This window comes from Cupressus sempervirens, chromosome 9 (assembly GCF_028749045.1).
Source record: "Cupressus sempervirens isolate cs-2001-9-10 chromosome 9, ASM2874904v1, whole genome shotgun sequence".
Classification (NCBI taxonomy): domain Eukaryota; kingdom Viridiplantae; phylum Streptophyta; class Pinopsida; order Cupressales; family Cupressaceae; genus Cupressus; species Cupressus sempervirens.
The window spans coordinates 740,099,800-740,116,417 of NC_143126.1; the positions used below are offsets into that span (position 1 = coordinate 740,099,800).

A 16,618-nucleotide genomic window follows, 5' to 3' on the forward strand; every position below is an offset into this window, starting at 1 on the left:
TCACTTTCTCTATGAGCATGCTTATTGCAATTGTAACATTTTCCATTGAATTTTTCTTTACCATTACTCAAACATTTATTTTTTGTATGACCTAACTTACCACAATGATTACAAGTAGACCTTTGATTCTTTTGATCTCCTTACTTGGATGATTCACATTCTTCTATGTATCCTATTCAAGCTTTTCTTTTGTTTCTATAGTGACTTTTCTCATTTAATTAATTCATGTCTACATGAGATTTCAAGATTCTTTCATTGATTAGGAATGAATAAAGCTTCAACTTATTTTACCAATTAATCCTTCATAAAATATTCTAATCTAATTGCAAGCATGAAAGATTGAAAGTTGTAAAATATTTATAACACTTTGACACAAGACATGGTGGCTCAAAAACCTTACAAATACCAAGTAAAACTAAGGTGGGGATGATACCCATGAGCTTTAGGACTAGAGTACAAAGTTGGATTATTAAGGCTCACAATTGATCACTTTTGATGATCTACCATGTTAGGATAAATAAATAAGGCTAGGTCCACCTTGTCAAATGATTTACAAAACATACAATGAAGTATGCACTAGGTAAAGATATTTGTCAAAGACTATTAAGTCTACCCTATTAAAGGATTTGATTGCCACACCTATTAGGATGAACTAGTGGCTAATCTCTTGTTTGGAAATCTAATTTGTTGGTTGAGATTCCTTTTAAGTGTGAAGATCACCTTGCTTTGATAGATAAATATTTTTTGTCCTTATACTACTTGTAGCCTTCTCAATTTGCACTTCTACTCTTTCACTTCATACTTACTTCTTATTTGTATGTGATATAATACATTACATATATACTAATCTAAAACACAATTCATCAAAGTTGGCTACAACATAGATTTCCATCAATATCATAAAGTTGGCCCAACTCTTGGCACTCAAGTTCTAAAGACAAATTCGGTGATGTTTTGATACTTGAAAACCATTGTCAACACTCGACATTGTCATGCACTCAATAGATGTAGAAGCTCAATTCATACTAATCACTTCCAAGTAGCTTGAACTTAGTCATTACTTTTGACTCAATGAACACTATGAAACTCCACATATGAATTAAATCAATTGGTTTACACTACATGGCTCAATCAACACTAACACTACAAGCTTGGTATAAATTGAATCTCTTGGTTGACACTCCTTGGCTCAGTTAATGCTATATTCACATGACTAATACTATGAGGTTGGTAGACACTAGAAAACATGGTTGATACTATGCAACTTGGTTAATATTGTAAAGCTTGGTTAGCACTATCACTAATCAACTTGATAGATATTGGTCAATGTGAACTAAATGTAGATTCTAAAACTCTGTAGCAACCACAAAACTTGGTAGTGACTAGGTTACTCTATTAACACTACAAATTTCTAGATAAGATTAGTAGTAGTTTAACCAATTGAACAAGTTTTAGTCACTAATAAAAAAACTTTGACCTTTATTTGAATAGATGGAATCTCTCCTAAAGTGAGTGACTTAGCAACTTTCTTTTTTTAGATATGCTAGACTATGGGTTGTCTTTTCTCATTCCTCCTAAGCTTGGAAATCTAAAGTGTATTGATACATTTTTCTTTCAAGTGAACATCTTATATAGGATTATTCCTCCAGATATGAGGACCATCATGAGCTTGAAATCCATGGACCTTTCTGATTGGATAGGAGATATGCCACAAGCTTTCTCAAAGCTTAAGGAGTTGACACTATTGAATCTCTTCAGGAATAAGATTCATGGTGATTTTGTAACTTGCCCAACCTTTCAGTTTTATAGTTGTGGGATAATAACCTCACTGGTGGGATTCCACAACATCTCAGAATGAATACTAAGTTGTTTCAAATGTATCTTTCCTCTAAAAAACTTACTAGTTTCATTCCTTTGGATCTCTATACATACTGCTTGATAAGTCCTTCTTTGGCTTCATTTGTGAGGCAAGTGGTAGCTGGATGTCTCTTAGAAGACTACACATGGGTCATAATTTTCTCAATGGATCCATTCCTAAAGGTTTATTAAACCTTCCCAAGAGTATTTTGATTGAACTGTAAGATAAGTATTTGAGTAGTAGCATTTTAGAGAAAACTATAGTTACAATGACCTTAGGTCAGTTAGCCTTATCCAACAATAGGCTTTTAGGCCCTCAACCTACCTCAATAGGAAATTTCTTGGCCTACAAACCCTCCATATGGAAATTAGTTCACTAGTAGCATTTCTGCCTAGCTTAGTAACTTTTTAAACATTTTTCTTAGATGAATTTTAGTAGTAATAAATATTTAGGAGAAATTTCTCTAGAGATTAGATGCTATAAGCTTTTAGACTTCATAAATTTTATTAGTAATGTGCTGACATGAAAAATATCCTTATAGATCATCAAGTTGTAGATTCTCAATTATCTCAACATCTCTAGAAATCATCTGGTTGTAATTATTCTGAGAGGGATTGAAAACATGTTGAGCTTGACATTTGATGATTTCTCCTACAATAATCTTTCTAGTCTAGTTCCAAGTACGAGATGGTTTAGTTACTTCAATGCAACATCCTTCATTGGAAACATTGAGCTCTATGGAGTATATTTGTGTCCATGTAAAAACAAATATTCTCCATTGCAAGCTCATGTGAAAGGTCCATTATCCTCAAATTTTTAAGCTACTTTTCATAGGTCTTTTTATTTGTTCCATAGTGTTTGTAATTGCTACCATCGTTAAAGAAAGAACTCTAAGGAAGGACAACACTTCAAGATACTGGAATTTGACTGCATTGTAGAGGGTTTTTTTTTCTTGTGAAGATGTTCTAGAATGCCTAAAGGAAGACAAAATTATAGGAAAAGGTGGAGTTAGAATAGAATACAAAGGCCCCATGCCTAATGGTGAGGAAGTAGTAGCAAAAAGGCTAACTAGAAATGGTAGAGGAATACCCTCACACAACCATGGCTTCAAAGTAGAGATTGAGACATTGGGAAAAATCTACCATCAATATATAGTGACACCTCTTGGTTACTACTCTAACTAGGAAACCAATCTGCTAGTATATGAATACGTGCCAAACAAGAGTCTTGGGGAGATCTTGAATGGTAAGAAAGGTGGTAATTTGCATTGGGATACATGGTACAAGATTGTGCTTATTTTTCATAGAGATGTCAAGCCCAACAACATACTTTTGAGTTCAACTTGGCAGCCCATGTTATTAATTTTTGGCTTGCCAGATTCTTACAAGACTTTGGAACATTTGAATGCATGTCTACAATAACACACTTCTATGGCTACATTGCACCAAGTAACTTATTTTTAGTGTTTCACACAAGATGTCCCTACAAATTATTTTCAATTTTTTTTGTCTTTCTTTCATGATCTTTAACAATAATAAGATTTATGAACTATGATTTGATGCAAACCACTTTTAACTATTGGGTTCATGAAGTATTCGTGTACAATACTATTAATATATCAAGTCTTGGTCAGTTATGTACAATGTGTCATTTTTAAGAGTTAGTCTATAATTATTCATTCATGCATGTTTTATCCAAAGTATGCATACACATTGAAAATGGATGAGAAGAGTGATGTATACATCTTTATTGTGGTTCTTTTAGAGCTAGTTATAGGAAGAAGGCCTATTGGCAAATTTTGTGATGGAGTGGACATTGTTCAATGGGTAAGAAAGATGATAGATTCTATAATTGAAGTAGTTTCAAAGGTCATAGGTACAAGGCTAGCAAGTGTTTCATTACATGAGGTGATGCATGTATTCTATGTGGAAATTCTTTATGTTGAGGAGTAGAGTGTGGAGAGACCAACAATGAGGTAAGTGGTGTAAATTATCTCTAACTCTCTAATGCTAAAGTCCACCATTGGAAATGCCAATGAAATTGTGAAGGGCACTTCACCAATCGAAGACATTAAGGAGTTCAACGATTTCACAACATCACTGACTTCTATTCTTGCCCCAATTCTAGTCTTTGTCCCTCCTATAGCTTAGCCCCCTCCTAATCTTCTTAGCATATAACATAACCATACCAATATTAGTTTTGTTTTTTTTCTTATTTTTGTAATGGGTCATGGAGATATTAAACTTGTGGAAGGAAAGGAAATGAAAGTTCCATCTTGTACAAATGGGTAATGTTCATTTTGAATTTTCTAATTGATACTATTTTACTATTGGGGCAAGGGGAGATTCATAGATGGTACTATGATTGAGGTCTTTTCTTTGATCAAATAGAACCAATTTGAGATGGCCTTGTGGTATTGAATTTTTTTTTGCAGAAAATGGTAAAACACTAGCTATATTATACTAGCAATGACCTTTTATTTATCCTCTTATACAATACATTGACTTTGTCACTTTTGACCATGGGTGGGCATCAGTCTCTCATCTCTTTCATGGGTAGGCCAAGCACAAAGGGCACACTATCTCACCCTTTTTTTGATCATATATGATACCCCACTTCATTAAAAAAAATCATAAAAATATTCTAAAAATTTGTTAAAATAAGGAAATTACCCTTCCATTTCATAACTCTGTCTAGATATAGCATACATTCTATTGTATCTCATGATAGCATTGTGCCCAAGAGAAAATAGAATTATCTAGAAGAAAGTCAATTTCATAATTTTCAATCAAAAAATATTTTATTGTTGAATGGTATAATGAAATTGGGGACTAAGAAAAAATGAAGGGTGTTTCATCAAATATTTAGGGAAAATGCATAAACATCAAATTTTCAAACTTATTCTATCACACATAAACAAATTTTTATTCCTTATTAGTCCTTGCCTTATTATAAGGTAGGGAACTAATCTTCTTAGATTCCTACTTTGAATTTTTTAACTCAAGCTAACTGACAAAAAACTAAGCTTCAATGTTTCATTATTTAATAATTTTTATTTTTAACTTGTTTGGGATTTTTTGATTGGTTGACACTAATTTCTTGGGTTTTTTTCATTTATAAATGAAATTAGAAAAAGTAAAAATCTTATTGAATACAATAGGTGAATTTAATGCCTTGGCAGATGGAGATGGAAAAGATAATGATGAAATAAATGCATATGTGGACAAACAAATTTGTAATCAATATATTTGTGGCATGAATCAGTGAGTAGATGCAAGTTTAGTAACTTCATTATGCATAGTGCTTTAATGCAAGGAGATTGTTAGTGATCAAAAGGTAAGGTTTTATAGTTTAAAAATTGTTCTCCCTTTGAATTTTTTTTTGTTTTGGTGCCTGGATGGTTGTTTCTTTTGTTTCAACTAAAATATTTCAAAAATGGTATACACTTCTCTTGAAGTAGGAAAAATATTCACTATTGGGCATGGAAAATAACATGTCATATGATAATTTGCAAAGCATCTAGTAACTCTTAGCTCATAATAATAATACCAATGTCATTTACAATCTCCAAACCTTATATTCTACAATCCTTCCCACATTATCTACTTGCTCCTCTTTGCAGGTACTAGCATCAACTAGTGCAAGATATGAGACTATATACTTCATGGATTTTGCATTTTGAACTTGTACATCGAATGTAAACATGTTTTTTTCATTAGAAATATGTTTATAATAGTATGATCCACAAGTATTTATATGGGCAATTGATTTTGTCTTTTCAACATGTAAACAACACACTAAACTTTCAACTTGTCAATACAATATAAATATGTTTATTTGGTGACAAAAATCTTAATATTCAACAAAAGTATTAAAGTTAGATTTAGAATATAGATTTTCCCTTCTACTATAATAGATATTTCTTGAAAAATTAGTAAATGAGCATCTTTAAAGATGTTGCAATTATTTTAGGATGATAGTTGTAATATTTCTTGTAACAATTTAAAATTGATCTTGCAACTACTTTACTTGGCAAATAAGACTTTGCAATTTTTAGTTTACAATATATTAACATTAATGGGAAGGATATGCAATGTTTTGATTTATTCTGTGACTATATATTCCTTTTCTCTATTGATTTTTAACAAATGGATTTTCATGAAGTTTCAACAAATTAAATCATTCATTATTAACCTTCTTCAATATGTTTTGTCACTCTATTTTTAAAGAGGACTTGTTTCAATGTCTAATGTTTCAATTAGTTCAAGCCAATAGGCATTAAATTGGAATTGGATATCCAAAAAATGATAAATTATAAGCATAGGACATACTCTAGAACATCAAGGTAGAAGGCAGGGACTCTTGCTCATGCAGAGCACTTGTATTTAATTTAGAACATATGAATATAATTTCTTTAAAATTAATCTAGCAAAAATAAAATAATAATACATATGAGAAGCTAGAAAATGATGATCAAATTCTGAAGCAACCCAAATTATTATTGAGAGATTGTTCCCATTTAGCTAATTCCATCCCTCTCAATCCTGGAAACAAATTTTTTTTGCATCAAATAAGACTTTGTATTGGAAAGAATTTGCTTGCAGCCCTTCATAAGAGCTTCATTTCTTGAGAAGAGGAGATCTACATGAAAGGAAAGAGCCAAAACAAAATTATGAATAAAACTCCCAAAATGATACCATTTATTATGTATCCCCTTTCCAAATTAAAGTTTTTTTGCTAAAGTCTTGCAAAAAACATTTGTTTCACATTTTCCTCTTTTTGTCTTAACTTTTAATTTAATATAACTAAAATAATTTTTTTTTACAACTTTAAAATATTTCAAATAATAAATTTTTAGGACAAAATATTTATTTTGTCTTTAAAACATCTGTTAAATTACCCCCTTATGTAGTAGTATCTTTACTATATTTTAAACTACTAGTTATAAATTTTTAATTCTTTTAATTATGAATATTGGAATAAACAACTAAGAATGCAAATGATTGAAATTAATAGAAGAGAACTAAATTAAGGGAAAAAATATTAATCTGCCTATTTATTGATATAATTCTTAGAGGAAGAATCAATTCACAATATTCATCAAAGAGCCCAAAATATTGAATAAGATCTGCTAAGGAATTTAACAAAATGTATTGTATCTTGGAAGATGAAAATGAAACCACAATGAGTATGAGAATGAGAAGTTCCAAGGGCCATGAATAAGTATTTGAAAGCTAAACTAGTCTAATCCATTAACAAATAAATCTTAAAGAAAGTGAAGAGTAGAAGTGGAAATGACTAATTATCCAGTCACATATTTAGTCTTTTCTATTTTATTGATCTTGTTATTTTATTTGCTAACCAAATCAGTCACTTATTTAGTCACCTATAGATGTAAATTATAAAGAAATGGTGGAATGTGATTATTTATAGTCACATTACTAATATTTTTAGTGGTGTAACTAAATGTTTTATTCACATAGTCACATATTTGCTAAAATATACTAGTATTTCAAGCAATAAAATTTATTTTCCTTCGTTAGTCTTCAAGTATAGGTTATTGTTGTCATCAGTCTTTAGAAAACCAATCTTCACAAGATAGTTATGTAATACTTCATACCATGCTTTGGGATCTTTCTTTAAACCATAGAAAGCTTTATGTAATCTACATATCATGTTCTTATTATTGGGATCAACAAATCCTTTAGGTTGTACAATGTAAACTCCTCTTCTAGTATACCATTTAAAAATGTTGACTTAACATTCATTTCATAAACATTAAAATGTTTGTATGTGTTGGAGTTTTGAAATGTTACAGTTTTCGACTTACCCAAATGAGAACAAGACACATCTAGGGGTAGCTAACTCCCATCCTTAACATGCCATTTCAAACACCAAGCCAACTATAAGGAAAGACCCTTCTTCTACTTTAGGCTCTACAAAACCTAGGTGGGTGGACCTCAGATTCAATTATATTATACGAGTGCAAAAACATATTCCTAAATCTATTAAGTAGATTAAAACCTTATTTCTCCTATTTAACTCATGCAATGACATAGATCTGCATTAGCTAAGTGCAAGATAATGCAATTCATAAGCTAAGTGAGGGCATCACATTTAGGTTCTTCAACATGAAAGGGAAATACAATTAATTAATGATGTTGAATTTAGAAAAACCTCAAATATGCAACAGTAAGAACTAATTGATCTAATAACTGATCAGTGCCTAATCCATTGGGAAATTCTTTGAATCAATTACATAAATATGGATACCTGATACATATTCATATATTTAGATATCTGATCTATCCATTCACCTTGTAAATAGATGTCTATGTTCATAAAGATTTCACTACTTACTAAATATCCTCCTGATAAAGCCTATAACCCTATTAAGGTAAATAAGCATTTACTTGGCTCTTTATTCCAATAGAAAACTTATCCAAACATACAACCTTAATAGATTGCAAATGAGTTTAAGCTCTTTGTTCTTAAACATAAAACATTAGGGTATGTGCAGGATCATGGCCTGCCAAAAAGTGGCAATGTGAAAAAAAAAAGAGTTTGAAGACGCCTAAAAGCGCTTCAAAATCCGCTCTGACTTTTTTTTACCTATCTAGGAACCAAACCTGGAAGGTTAAGTTGAGCCTTATCAAATATCCGATATCATATCAGATATCCGATTTGATATCGGATATCCGATTTTAAATCCAATATCCGACTAATAATTAAAATCATATAATAGTATGATATATTATTTAATATTATTATTATTGATATAAAATAATAATAATAATATTAAATAATATATCATACTATTATATTATAATAATATTATTATAATAATAATTATTATACTATAATATAATAATATTATTATAATTATTATTATACTATAATATAATAATAATATTATTATAATAATTATTATACTATAATATAATACTAATATTATTATTATATTATAATCGTATAATATTATACTATAATAATAATATTATAATAACATATTATATTATAATAATATAATATAATATTTCATATATTATAATATATAGTATTGTAATATAATATATATATATAATATAATATAATAATAAAAAGTAATATCTTATAATATAATATATAATAAAAAAGTATAATATATTATAAATTATAATAATATAGTATAATAATAATATTTTATATTATAATATATAGTAAATTAATATAATAAATATAAAATATAATATAAAAATATATAAAATGTAATATATATGTTATATTATATATATTATAATATCGGATATCAGATAGCAAATCGGATATTAGATATCAGGTATGTTCCCCCCCCCCTAACTCATTTTTAACCTAAATTTAATAGATTTTAACAAGATTTTGTTTGTTTTAGTTGAATCTATGCTTTTTTTGACAAAAATGGTTAAAATTTAGATTTTTTTTAATATATATTACGTTTTTCAATTCAATAGGAATGGCTGATCAAAATGATGACACTGAGGTAGGGAATAATATTCCTCGCAACCCACCACCAAATGATCCTCTACCTCCTCAAAACCCTCCTCGAATTGAGGATTTGATAAATGAAAATCTCACTGAGTTGAGAGGTTTGCATAGAACATACAATAATGTACCTGCACTGGCTCCTATGTTATCCACGTTAAACACAATTGTGGATAACATTGAAACTCTTACAAACCAACAAAATGCCGCTCTTCGTTGGCGTGATGAAATGCACCAGATGTTTGATGATGGTTTGGATTATGATGAGGTCGCGGCCCTCAACATAACCAAAGACGATTTGGCAAGCCTTTTTGCTAACCCAAAAATGGGTATACCAGTTGACCCAAAAAAAACCAAACTATCGATTAAATGGTGCACAAATGATGCCATACGTGCAAATTTTTGGGACCGTTGGTGGATGGTCTTTGATATCCCTCCACATGGAAATTTAGACATACCATTTTATTTCCTTAAAAAATTATATGTAGAATTTGTGTTGAAACTTAAAGTGAACTATTGGAGCATGAAGCCCAACATGGGCTTAGGACTAGGAGCTCCTCAGTATAGACCCTCTTCCCAGCGGAAGAAACTTGGCACTTTTGTCCCCCCCCCCCTGATATCTCCCCCCCTCCTCAAGTGCAACATCCAGATATTATGGCAAAGGCTAGCTCTCAGACCATCAGAGCCATTCACAGGCTGAGTAGCCTAATGATATCTCAGGCTAGGTTAGTCTTGCCTCCTCGTGTTGATGATGTTGGTGCCAGTTCATCATCGGCTAGCTCATCACACGTTTGTGTGCCTCACACTTGCATTACATGCAAGAATATTTTCCTGGGTCCCATAGGTGATCTTCCTAAGTATCATTTTGTATTAGACGAGGATACACCAGACGCACGTGCAGAGGCTACAGACCCTGATGCGAGAGAGGAGGCCAATGTAGAGGCATGGACTCCTTCGGTGTCGGTATGTGTATACATTTTTTTTTTATGACATATGTGATTTAAAGTTAATTTTTATAATAGAGTAATTTTAATTTTTAAGCCATACTGACTTTTACATGTATGTGAACTTCATTCATGTTTAGTTGATGACCGAGGAGGAGCTCAGACAGATAGATGATGCTACACTCTCGGCCATTTCATTTGGCCTTGAGACATCTATGGTACATTATGTTGTGTTTGCATTTCTTTTTTCTATTTGATATTGTAGCATATATGGTTGCTAATCTTTCTTTTATCTTGCAGATACCACCTGCCCTGGGGGGACAAAGTGCGGGGGGTAAGCCAGCATGCATTGACAAAGGAAAGGTAATTAGATGTTTTCTAATTGATTAAATATTGATGCATTCTTGTAAAATATTTGTGGTAATCTCATTTAATTACATTATTTATTGTATATAGGGTGTGGCTACTGGTGATGATCCTGTACAGATTCGGCGTCCTAGATCATCAGGGATTTTCATTCGCACAGAGAGCCCCATTGTATGTATAAGTATCATTTTTTAAAAAAAATTTTAATTGATGCAGAGGAAAGTATGATTGTTGTTCTATACAATTTCTATGATTTTTTCCGTACCAATAATGATTCATGTCTTGCATATGTTCATTACAACTTAAATAGGCTTATATGCACCTGTCCAACCGACCAAGTTGGTTACAAAGGTTTATTTAATCAAACAAATACCAAATTACTACTTTCCCTCCAAAACTAATATGACCGTTTGAATTTGAAATTCAAATTTCAAACTATAGTTTTTATGCATTCCCTAACTTTCTAAACTATTCCATTGACTCAAAATTGGTCATATGGATTTATTAAATGCAACTAAGTAAATTTCCAGAAAATTGAAGTTTTTATTATTTTTTCTCCAAACCACCATACACTCTGATCTCCCCCTTTCAACTAAGATCACATATGACATATATAAAGGTCTACATGACCGTTGGAACAACCATATAGGCGTTCCCAACCATAAAACAAACAAACAACCACTTTTTGCTAATACTGTTTAGACTCTAAATACCCCATTCTAAGGCCTTTTGGTCCCATGGAGTCACTTGGTTTATAACCACACCAAAATTCTTGTGGGCCTTACATGTGCCTTTATTACAAAACATAGACCAACTTGTAAAATATGGACCAAACCTTTATTCCAACTTCCTAATCTACTTGAATCCTCTCTTTCATGGAGTGGCAAGGTGTCTGGAAACAGAGATACTTGTTCCCCCCTGCCACATAGGTTAGGTGCCCTACACCACCTTTCCTCTCTCTCATTCTGAACACTAGTCCACCAAGTGAGTGATGTTCCTCTCAGTCTTGTTGTTGCTACTTTTACCTTCTTATCTACCTCTGTGTCTTCAAGATCAAAGTAGTTCTCAAGGGCCTCTATCCACCCTAGCACTTCTTCACTATCCATTTTACCCTGGTATATTGGAAAATCAATATGGTTCTTCCCACCATTACCTTGTACTACCTTAATGATTCTCATAAATCTCGTTTCTTCAGGATCATCTATTGTCTCATGCTCTTGCCTTGCATTACCAACCTCTTCTTCTTCATGGTTCTCTCCATGATTTCTTCCTCTAACGTCTTCTCCTCTAGGTTCTTGTCTTTCCTTTTCTAAGGATTCTATCCTTACAATAAGCTTCAGCCTCTCTCTTCTCATCTGTCTTTCTTCCCTCACTCTAGATGCTTCAAGTTCTCTCCTCTCTCTTTTCTCTTTTGCCAACTCTTCTCTCAATTCTTCAAGTTCTCTAGCCATTTGATTTTTAGGAGGCATTTTCACAACAAGTTTTCTTCCTTCCCAAGGGCCAACTCACTGATTCTGTTTCTTTCCTCACCAAGAAATCTCTGGACACCACTTATGTACCTTTCAACTCTGGGACACACAAGGAGTAATTAGACACACCAAGGCTTCAAAAAAGGGACCAACACACTAAGGATTTTCAAGATTATAGGTCTTGGTCACACTCCTAAACACCCAAACTTCAAAACCCTCCTTAAAATGGCTTAAAAACCAGGGCCTGCTTGTTCAAACCCCAAAACTCAATTCTAGAACGTTTTGACTTGTCTAATGACAATATATGATCATGACAACCTACATGAACCTATCAAATGACACATCTACCATATGAAATCCTAAACTCCTATCTCATGCCCAATTACAACTTTCTTCCACATATGAGTCCAACATTATAACTTTGTATGCTTCCATGAGCCATAATTGGTGCAAGGATTGCCCAATTGACTTCAAGAGATGTTCCATGACCTCTGTAATGCCTTGGATCTTCAATGTTCCCCTGATGAGCATGGGATGCTCTTGCATCACTTATCTTCATAAATAAATTCAAAACTAATTTTCGTGATATTAACAACTACTATTTTGTATCTCATAGGAGACTCCTAGTGCACATGAGGTTCGATGGGATAGTTATGTAGATTTGATGACGCGGCCACTCACTCCTGAGGAGGAGCCTACAATAGTAAGTTGTAGTTTGAATTCATGATTAAATATGTTATAAATTTAGCATGCTATGAATTATAATGTTATAGTTTAAATTGTAGATTCATCTGACAAAGGTATTTGAACATATACAACCCACAATCACAGAGGTACCAGCATTGTCGAGGGCATACGAGAGGACTCCTGACCGGTGCAGAAGGTCGACGAGAGAGGTATTTATTACGAAATTTTGATAGTATTAATCTCCAATATGGAAAAGATCATTATTCATTTGAGTAATTCAATGTTAGATACATAGAATCATATAAATTTAGTAGTCTAACTTTGAGTTTTCCTTTTTTTTTTTTATGTAGGAAGCATCCGATCCACCTAGTGCAGCGAAGAGGCTTCATTTTGATCATCCACCAGCACCCTAGGATAGTATAGTTTTCATAGGATGCATCATGAGACATTTTGAGATGGCATATGCCACATTGTATACAGAAACATTGATATTATACACATTCTGATGGCAGGATCAGCCACATTGTGTATATGGATCTATGTATTTTGATATATATATATATATATATTTGAGTACTTTGTCTATGGATACATGTATTTTGATATATATTTTTATCATTTACGTGCACAATGATATACATATTAATTTAGTATCTAGTATTGTTCAATTTATCGTGGATCATGTGTCATGCCCTAAATTTTACTAGTAAAAACACAACAATTTTTTTTTTTTTTAAAACTTATGAAGTCGCATAAGAAATTACATATTGTAAAACAAGGTTATCATTGAATAGGAGATCAAGACTCATGTGAATAGTGTGAAGGTGTTAACATTTTAGTCACAGGTGGTTTTCAAATAGATTGGATGACAGTCTAGTTAAAATTAGTGTCACGAGTCAAACGAGCAAGTTCAAGATACAACACTCATAAATTAGTGAGGTAATTCATATCCTAACAAGCCTTTGATACTAATATTCTATTAGGGTCTGTCAGTTGCATCATATGGACTAGGTCATGATTCTAGCATGTAAGGGAAGGGGATCAAAATTACTTATTATCCTCATTACCAATGTACACACATTCATTAATCATTACAATATATATTAATGTGACAATTAGTATATTACTATATCCTCATTATCTATCAACATTGCTTCCTCACCAAATTATTGAGTGCACAACAAGATTGTAAGCAATCTACTAAGTTTTAAATTTATACAATCAATGGTATCACATAACATCTATGGATTGTTATTATCAACTAGTCATTTACAATACCACAAGGAGAAAACTTTCTTTCACATTTTCAAATGATAACAATGATGTCAAAGCAAATCTGTGACTCGTACCAATGCTTTCATAACAATATAAACTCCAAATGAAACATGCATATACAACCTTATCAATATTTTCTTCTACACGTACAATAGGTAACAATGATACAATCTCCTTCCATCACAATGCGGCAACATAAGGGACTTTTCAAAATCATAAGGAACATGGACATTGAAAGATATGGACAATGAGTAGCATGAACATTGTCCAACATGATCATTGAGAACATGAACAAGCTGGTGAATCCTCCTTCACAAATGAGGGCACAATGTCAAGTTTTCTCATCCAACATCAATCTGCAAGATGATCATTCCAAGCCATTTCCATTGCTCCCTTGGACACAAATCTGCATATGCAACACACCAAAATAACAAGGACCATGGGTGCTTTCCACCCAACCATAGGCCTCAAAGAGACCACCCCCGCACTAGGGAACAAGGCTCAAACTGGGATACACATACAATCTTTCAATGCATAAACATTACATTTCAAACTTGAACAATTTCCCCCCAAGACTATTTCACAATGGCTTCACAGATGGAACCATAAACATAGGGTGAAGGTGTGTTCTAAAATGGAGACTTGCCATGCAAAACCATATTTGCAATAAACAATTTTCATGCCCTCTCAGGGCTATCATAATTCACCAAATTTCATGCCCTCTCGGGGCTATCATAAATGAACCATTTAATGCCCTCTTGGGGCCTCCACATTTCCTCCTCAAAACCCACTACCATCAGCTATAACTCCTCAAACTTCCTTTCTACACCATACTTTCCTTATCACCCCCAGCAAGATATGAAATGTTATGGCATACAATGGAGCCCATACTCCAAGGTTCTCAATACATTTTTCGAACCCAACTTAAGCCCTTCATCCTGGACATCTCTTCCCTTCCCACAAGGGTGAGTGTAAGTCCCAATCCCATAATAATGCTCAAGCACAAAACAAGAAAACAAAACCAAGTAGAAATAAAACAATAAATTTTGGCAAACACCCCACTAGTTTGGCCAAGACCCTCTAATAAAGCCTTCCCACTAACTTATTTTAGCAAAAACACTAAGCCACTCCATCCTTATGAACTTGTCTCCTCTAACGGTTCATCGATAGCCCTCACGAGCTCTGAGTTATGACCCTCGAAGGATCGACAGATAGCTTCTTATCAAAACATGGAAGTCTCCCACCAAATGCACATGTTTCATTTTGAAGAGGATCATCAATTTTCTCTCGTCGACTAAGTGCTCTTCTCAAAGTAGTACAATTTAGATTCAAATCAATACAAGTTTGTCTCATATATCTACCCTTTCTCAAATGATGACTTACCAAAGAGGTTGTAATAACCCTTTCGAGTAGCTCTATTATCCTTCTCGTTGCTATTTTTCCCAATGCTATTGAGAGCACTGAAAAGATTCTTCACAATAATGGCATTTCTTTCAAATTTTTTATTAAAACGAATTTTCAATTTGGAAAGCATAGGTCTCATCTTTTGCATCTTTAATAAGTGCATGAAAAGCTGACATTGCTCTACCACTGTCTTGTTGCCGAAAAACATCTGATATAGTCTTGAAGCCCATAACCGAATGGTTCTTTCTGATTTTTTACCTTCCAAACTAGTCATAATCATTTCATCAATTTCAATTATCCATTTTGGTGTTTTAGAACCTTCATGTCGATTATAATTAGGAGATATGTAAGGTTCTTGTGCATTAAGTTCCTGTGCATTGTCATCTTCGACATGCTCAATTATGCAATTTGGATTATGACTTGGTGGCATTTCTTCTTCAAAATTTTCAATCTCTACATTTTCAATTTCCACATTATCATTTTCAATAGGTACATTTTCATTCCCCAACTGTACATTTTCATTATCTGACTCTATGATTTCACCTTCTATTAATTCATCGTCAACTTGATTGATATTTAGCATACCTTGTCATTTTTTTCGGTGTTTCATTTTGTCCTTTTCCCTATATGCTGCAATGTCTTCATTGGATATCTTCCTTTTATGTTTATTTTTTCGACGACTGCTGCTCCCCATTCAGATGACAAATTTGAACACCTAAGGTTATATTTTCGAATTCTTTTCAATTGGTTGGGCCCCAAAACACGACTATTTACAAATCCCGTGAAAAAAGAGGTAAAAAAGTAATGTTTTCGGGTCTGTAGGGACAGTCAAATATTTGAAATTGATGCCAGTATAATCGGATATCCGATATAGGAAAAGGACTTTTGAGGAGAAAACTTGCTAAGGTTTCCCTCCTTTGCCACAATAATATTAATATTATGAAAATATTTGGAGGCAAACGACTTTAATTTATAACTAAGTTAATAGTATATTAGTATTAGTATAAAATATCAATAATATTAATATAAAATAGTATTAATAGTATTGATATAGATATAATAGTGTAAATATATAGTGTTTATTTATATTAAGCTACAATATATAGTATTAATAT

At 32.5% G+C, this 16,618-nt stretch overlaps 1 pseudogene; it reads left to right on the top strand.

Moving 5' to 3' along the window:
- The first annotated feature begins 1,540 nt into the window (after positions 1-1,540).
- On the top strand, positions 1,541-4,008 carry LOC149540837 (leucine-rich repeat receptor-like serine/threonine-protein kinase BAM1; annotated as a pseudogene).
- The last annotated feature ends 12,610 nt before the right edge of the window (positions 4,009-16,618 follow it).